The sequence below is a fragment of the Haliaeetus leucocephalus genome, unplaced genomic scaffold (genome assembly GCF_000737465.1).
Source record: "Haliaeetus leucocephalus isolate CR32 unplaced genomic scaffold, Haliaeetus_leucocephalus-4.0 Scaffold924, whole genome shotgun sequence".
NCBI classification, from domain to species: domain Eukaryota; kingdom Metazoa; phylum Chordata; class Aves; order Accipitriformes; family Accipitridae; genus Haliaeetus; species Haliaeetus leucocephalus.
In genome coordinates, this window is record NW_010973360.1 from 3454289 (window position 1) to 3461345 (window position 7057).

Consider the following 7057-nt stretch of genomic DNA (forward strand, 5'->3'; position numbering starts at 1 on the left):
CCCCCCCCCACCCCGCCCCCGCGTTTCCAAGCGCACCCGGGTCTCCATTTTGTGAGAGGCGGCCGGAGGCAGCGGTGGGCTCCTCCGCGGGCTCCGCGTTGTGTTAAAGCCCGAGCAGTGAATTAAAAGCGCCGATGATCTGAGGCAGCCCTCTAATGCGAAATGACAAATTGCACTTAGGCAATACATGAACGAGAAAATGATTTATGGATTTTCGCGACGGTCTGAGCAAATGAAGGCGACATGAATTATACACCCTAATGTGCAGTATATCATTTTCTAATAACGCTGTTTTAGTTCTAATGCCGTACGCTGCTCTCTTCGATAGGGGGTATTGATTAAATAAAAAGTCCGAGGACGGTCTTTAAACTGGACGCATACCTTCTGCAGGCACCAGCTGAGGTTTACATATTTACCTCTTGCTAAAGCAGAGGGCTATCACCGGATCCCTGACACCGTGGCGTTTAGTTTTTCCATCTGTCATCATTTAATTTGGCAGTTACTTCGCCAAATGAAGACTAATCTTTCGTATCGCTGCATTTCGCTCCATGCTGCAATTTAGAAATGTAAATAGATGACATCAGGTTTGTAAATCTACCGCGCTGACAGGGATAGCACCTGGGTAAGTCAAACCTTTCCTCTCTGCCAAAATCCTCACGTGCCTCTTTGGCACCCCAAGTACAAAGGGGCATTTTCTAGCAAGGGGAACATACGATAAATAATACTCCTGCTCAGCCAGAACTTCCCTAGCATCTCCACTTACCAAATCTCACAGATTATTTTAAAGGTAAAAACCCTTTACATTTAACTCACACACACCAGGAGAGTGAATCAACACAAAAAATGGAGTGCGTGTGCCTAAGGGGAGGAAGAGCTCTCAGAAGGGAGGGGGCTTAGCCCCAGATACAGCCTGCGTGAGTGCCCTGAGGCCAGGGCTTCCCCTCTCCCGCAGCCAAGTTCTTTTGCCCTTCATCACAGAGTAGCGATGAAGTCATACTGACATAAACTATGAACATTCCTGATTATTTCAATGGTTCCTGGTCTAAAATACCACTCGACATTAAGAAGGACAAACAAGTCCTGGCCTTTCATGAAATAGTGTAAAACAGATATGGGGAAGATGGAGGTAAAGCGTTAATGCATTCATTTAGGGGGGTTAAGTCAGTGATTATCAGGGAAGAGGTGAAAAAATGCTTCGTTTCTCATTACCCAAGTAATTTCCATTGTTCAGACACAAAAGGAGTCACACAAGTAAGGAAATGCCCAAATGCTGTGTTTTGGATTAAACTATCACCTTCCTAACCTGGACGATCACAGCTCTGGATGTAGAAGGCTAATCCCCATTGTTTAGTTGAGTCACCAAAATGATCTTCTGGTTCTATTTTAGGTTTCAGCCTTAGTTTTAGGCTGAGGAACTTTGTGGCCTCTTTACTGTCTAGATGTTAAAAACACATTGAGAATTGGACTTCCCCCTCCCCACCCCCCAGTCTCCTAGATTGTCATTACTTGGTTTAATTTTAATTATCTAGGTTTAAAAAAAAAAACAACAAAACCCACCCAGGTTCTCCTTCGAGACAATTAATAACAGCTCTTAGTGCAGGAAAGATTACTGGAATCAATGATGTGATTAGGATTGTAAATAAGAAGTAAAAGATGTCACCATTAGAAAAAGCCTGCTTCGCTAACAGGAAGATGTGTATGTTTTACTGATAGGGCCGTAGGATGAAAATCCTGCTTCAAACAGAGGTCGATACAGAACAATTTCAGAAATTAACTAAGAGGCCTGATTAAGGTTATTTGTGTCAGAGGGAAAGGTTCACTGCCACCACTCCCTCAATGGATTTCTCTCTTAATTGCCAATGAGGAGACAAAACAGGAAGGCTAGACCATTTGGCTAATCAATAAAAAAAGCCTGCCTTCATGTTTGCCTGAGGAGCGCTCCTTGGGTCAGATCGATGTAGCAGCCACCAAAGTTCTTGCAGAGGTCACCAGTGATCAAGACAATTTCTGATGGCTTTTAAACAACACTGGAGCCAAGCATCTGCCACGAGGTTGCAAATGTAAGCAGAACTGGAGATACGATGTTAATCATAATTCTCATGCTTATGGGAGGACTCCTGGTGATAAAAACAACTTGTCGTATTTATGACCTTAGACAGCTGTTTTAATAAATGAAGATAAAGTATTACTTCATTACGTGCTCTGTACTGCACTAGTGATCAGATATGATGGAGCCCTTCAGAAGGTGCTGTGAGTGTTTCTGAGTAAGAATTGCAGTGGCTGCACCACAGTCCAGAGCAGAATTACAGTGTACGCATCCTATAGGAGTTTCTGACAGCCAGCTTCTGTCTCCTTTTCCTTACCCCCAAGCATTCATACAGATTCCAGGGAGACCACTCAAGCTGCAAGAGGCTGTTCAGTGTGAAACAGTAGATTGATGCAGTCCATTGCTATTATCCCACCTTCTTCAGCTTTCCAAATCTATCAAAATGTTTATTGAAAAAAAAAATCCCAGCCTGTTTTAATTCCTTGTGTTTTTAGTCGATTCAAGTCTGCATTGAAATAAATATAAGAAAATTCTATTTTTTTCACAGTTAAGCTCTCAACATTTTCTAGCAACCAGGCCTTTTTACAATGTCCAGATCAGACCCGCCAAGGTCTCAGTCACTTCAAAACAGTCATTTCTGCATGCATGGCTTTACGCTAGCCAACATGTTGGGCCTGATTCCTGCAGGCTTGCCTCATGTCCCATTATTTTTAATCTATTAGTTAGATGCAAATCTGACAATCTTGAACTCAATGCTCATTGTAGAGCTGCAGATACATTATAAACCAATGAAAATGACTTTGCACAAGGTGATCAGTCAAAAATACATATTCCTTTTAATTGATCTCTTTACTTGCAGACGAGAGAGGACATCTGTATCTAACTTACCTCACAGAAGGTATTTCCTGACAAAATACTTTCCTGGCAAAATAAGGCAAATTACTTATCATCTGACTAGAATTTTCAGAAAGATAGTTTACTCCATAGATAGAAACCTGATATTGCATCAGCTGGGAAGCAAAATACCACATTTATCAAGGCAGGCATCATCAAGCCACTATTTTCTGTATAAATTTCTTTTTTTTTGTGATATGGCTCAATCAGCTGCACCCATTTCTTTGAACTTCATCGAAATACAGTTGACCTGTATCCGAATTTAACAAATGCTGCTAAGCTTGAATGATTACTAGAGCAAATGAGGACAAAACTGCAGTGGAAGACTCCAGTTGCTTGCGACTCTGTTAAGCTTCTTATTATACACTCAAAGCCATAGGTAGATGTAGTTACTCATGATAAAGAAAATTGCTCTGTTGATTTTCTTTTCAACAGCAAGTTCAAGCCTTGAACTAAAGCATAGCTTATTTTGAGGTTCAGCTTGAAAGCAGTAGTTAAAAATATAAAACTTTTATTCTTAGCCTTATCATACTGTATGTGTAGTGTTTGGCAGAATAAATACAAAACCCCTAGATTGTTTGCCTAGAAGAATTTGCATTCTTGGGCCTCAGTATTCCATGTATATATAATCTCCATCATAATTCTATCATCTGAGTCATCACACCAACTACACAGCAGATAACAATAGCACCGACTAGGAAGGGAAAAGAGAAAGATGGGAAAAACGACGTTATAATTATGTAGTCACTTAGGAAAAGAGCACACATCTGTATTTTTATACCTATTCTAGGCAGAGCTACTTCCACTACCGATAGTGAAGACTGCAATTTTCTATTTGAGTCTTCACATGATAAGACCCTGTACTTGGGTGCTCGCTTTTTCTCCTCAGATTGCATCTGGCCAGTGTCAGCTTTTCCATAGTGTTACCCACTTCAATCTGAGTATTGAGGAAGTTCCAGTTGGAAAGCAGTTTAGTCATTTATAAGGCAGTAATCAAGGAAAACACGTTATTTTGTCCATGCTAAAAAATTTGCAACATTCAATTCAGAAATCTTACCACCTCCACATTTTGGAAGACTGACTTTAGCAGATGGAGGTCTCAAGAGTGCTTTTTGCCATTCTCAGGAAGATACACCAAAGTGATAAGTCCTTGAAAAGCCTCAGCTTACACACTCTTAGAAATTTATAAGCTGGTGCTTGAAAAATCTGTACTAGACATCTCCTCTCACAACTCCTGCTTAGTGGCTGGACTGCATGACAGAAACTGTGCAAGTTCATATGTTCCACACAATCGCTGTGGAGGATGAACACCATTTTTCTTTTAATAATTATTTCCAGGGTTCTGCAGGCTCCTCTATAGAGCTAGATATAGATTTGAAGCATGCGTACACTTACCATCCATACACTTACTACTCCCACTGGTGGTGGGGAAGCAGGAGAAAGTAGAAGAAAAGCATACATGTAGAACAACACATAGAATAGCAGAAAAAGGAGGTCACAAGTACTGAAGTTACTATAAAAATGTAAGTGCAGCAAAACAAATGGTAAGGGAGAAAAATTAAAAAAGCATTTAGACTTAAAAGCAACCAGACCGTAACCACAAAGCTAAATATCCTACCAAACTTTTCAGCAGCTTCCTAAGTTCCTGCAGCCTAACAACAATAAAAAGGCTGTTAGAGTTCCCTCTCCCCTTTTGTCAGCAGGCTTTACATATGCATGTGGAAAAGCTCACAACTGCTAGGTGTTACTTAATTAGGTGAAGTAGGAGTAGTCTGTGCTATATAGATCTCAGTGGTCCCCACTCTATTCATTATGCAAGTTGGGGCCTGGTGTTGGTACAATTACAGTTTTTCAATTAAGAAATCAAACCAAAAGATTGTCTCTCTCAACAGAAGTCCGTGCTAAACTCGGGATCCCTGGGGGCTGTGCTGGCCTGGCAGCCCCTGCCTCACGCAGCTGCAAGGTTGCTCTGATCAGCAGGATCTTGCAGCTATGGGGGACAGGGATGATAGGCCTCGCTCAGCAAAACTTTGGAAAAATTATTAACAAAGTATACAAGTGCATAATCAGACTTAAGAAATGTTTGATTTCAAAGTTACTTAATGATGGTGCTTCTACTGAGCCTGTACGTTGTGGTGATCTGTTACTAAAAGATCCCTCTCGGCAGCCCATCAGTCCTGCAATTTGTTCGTTGGAACGAGGGACTCAAATGGTACCAGATTTTTATTCTGGGACAAGATCTTTTCCAAGCAAGCTTTTGTTGTCTGATCAGCGTGCACAATGAGCAGTGCTGCTGATGTTGAATCAGAGCTGGACTTCAGCTTCTGTTACAGTATACAATGCATGAGGAAGGAAAAGAAAGATCTTGTAGTCAAATATGTTGAATACCATACGCTATTGTGTGTTAACATACGTAACATATGCCCCCGTTCCTTGGTTTTAACAAGAGCTGTACCAGTATTGCTGAATGTATTTTGACATGAATGGATGAATACTTGCGAAGCACTTGGGTATGAGGAGAAGAGCTCCGGAGGTGATTACAATTTTATAGGAAGTGGAGGGTTGGCGCAGTATGCACTAAAGAAGTCTGCAGCCACATGTGACTGTCTCCTAACATGCCCACAACAAGCTGCTGAATCACACCTGCTTCCTTTAATACTGGTGTTTTCTCATTTTGCAGGCTTTACTATGCAAATCTTTTTGAAGTAATGCATGCATATACAATCATATACCTATGCTTATATGTAATTACATGAACCTTGATGTTGAGCTTGGAAAGAAATGACAGTACTGCAAGATGTGCAGGGGATCGGGGCGGGGGGGAGAGGGGAATGCAGCTGCGATCGAGTCCAGCAGGAGCAACGGCCGATACAAAACCGATCCTGCCTCTAGCGAGAGGCAACGTCTTTCAATTCAACACACTTCCAAGCTCTCGGGAGAGGCTGATCAACTCCGCCACTCAAGACAGCAAAAACGTAACCCCCATGACTGGCAGGGTCACCCTGCCGTGGCAGAGCTCAGCACAGCAGCTGGCTGGCCTCGGTGGCTGCTCTTCCAAGCCGCCAAGTACCCGTGCAGGGCACGGCTGCCACGGGGAGGGAGAGCATCCTTTCCCCAGCAGCAGCCTTCCTGCACCCCTGCTGCGCTCGGCGCTCCTGGAGAGCTGCGAGCTGCAGCAGCTGCTGCTTCGGAAGGCTGGTCCGGCAAATCCTGCAGCTGTGGGAGGCAGCAGCTGGGTTGCAAAAAAGCAGTGTAATGCCCATGCAGAAAGAGGAGCTATGCTTGTCAGAAATAAAAGTAGTGATGCAGTGTACTGTTGCGTCGTAATCTGCACTGCTGCGCCGTCACAAGAGGAGTGTCTGTCTCTAGAAGGCAGGGAGCTGACTTGAAGAAGTAATCACTTTAGTGGAGGAAAATATAACACAGGTGCTGTGATAAAACTCTGCGTGAGCAAAGCATGAAAGTGAAGAGATTTGCAGGAGAAGGAGGGAAAAGGAAGACAAGACAGGAAGGACTCAAGTTGTGGGAAGTGTAAAATGGCAGAATGAGTCACATAAATGTGATTTAGGGTAGAGTGGGAAGATGATAGAAATCTTGTAGGAAGGCTTGGATTTTCTTAGCTTTGAAAAGCATTCGAGAGTTTGCTGGCTTTCAGTGATTCTCATAGATTGCCCGGTAATTGGGGGAAACTTGGTGAAAGGGGGTTGTTGCTTCCTGTAAAAGGCAGCGTCAAGAGCAGAGTGGGAATATTTTGGAACAACTTATCGCTGTTACTGGTTATGGCCTACTATTGGCTTTAATTAGGAAAGCCTCTTCGGGAAGAATGTGTTAGAAAGTTGTCTGCCGCTCTCCCATGCTGCTGTAATGTTGGGCAATGGGGATCTGGGGTGCACCTCTGTACCCCAGTTTCCACCACTCTCTAGTTTCTAAGAATCTGGAGGTGACCAGGAAACTAGTTTGTAACATTCAATTTGCTGGAAAGAAAGGATATATGCTTTTGACCTTTTACCATATTTTGCTCAGCACAGAAAGGAACAAAGGCACAGTTAGGAAGGAAGAAATAGCATTTACGGCATTACCAAAGTGCCAATAAATAGCTTCAGAAATGCGGTTCTT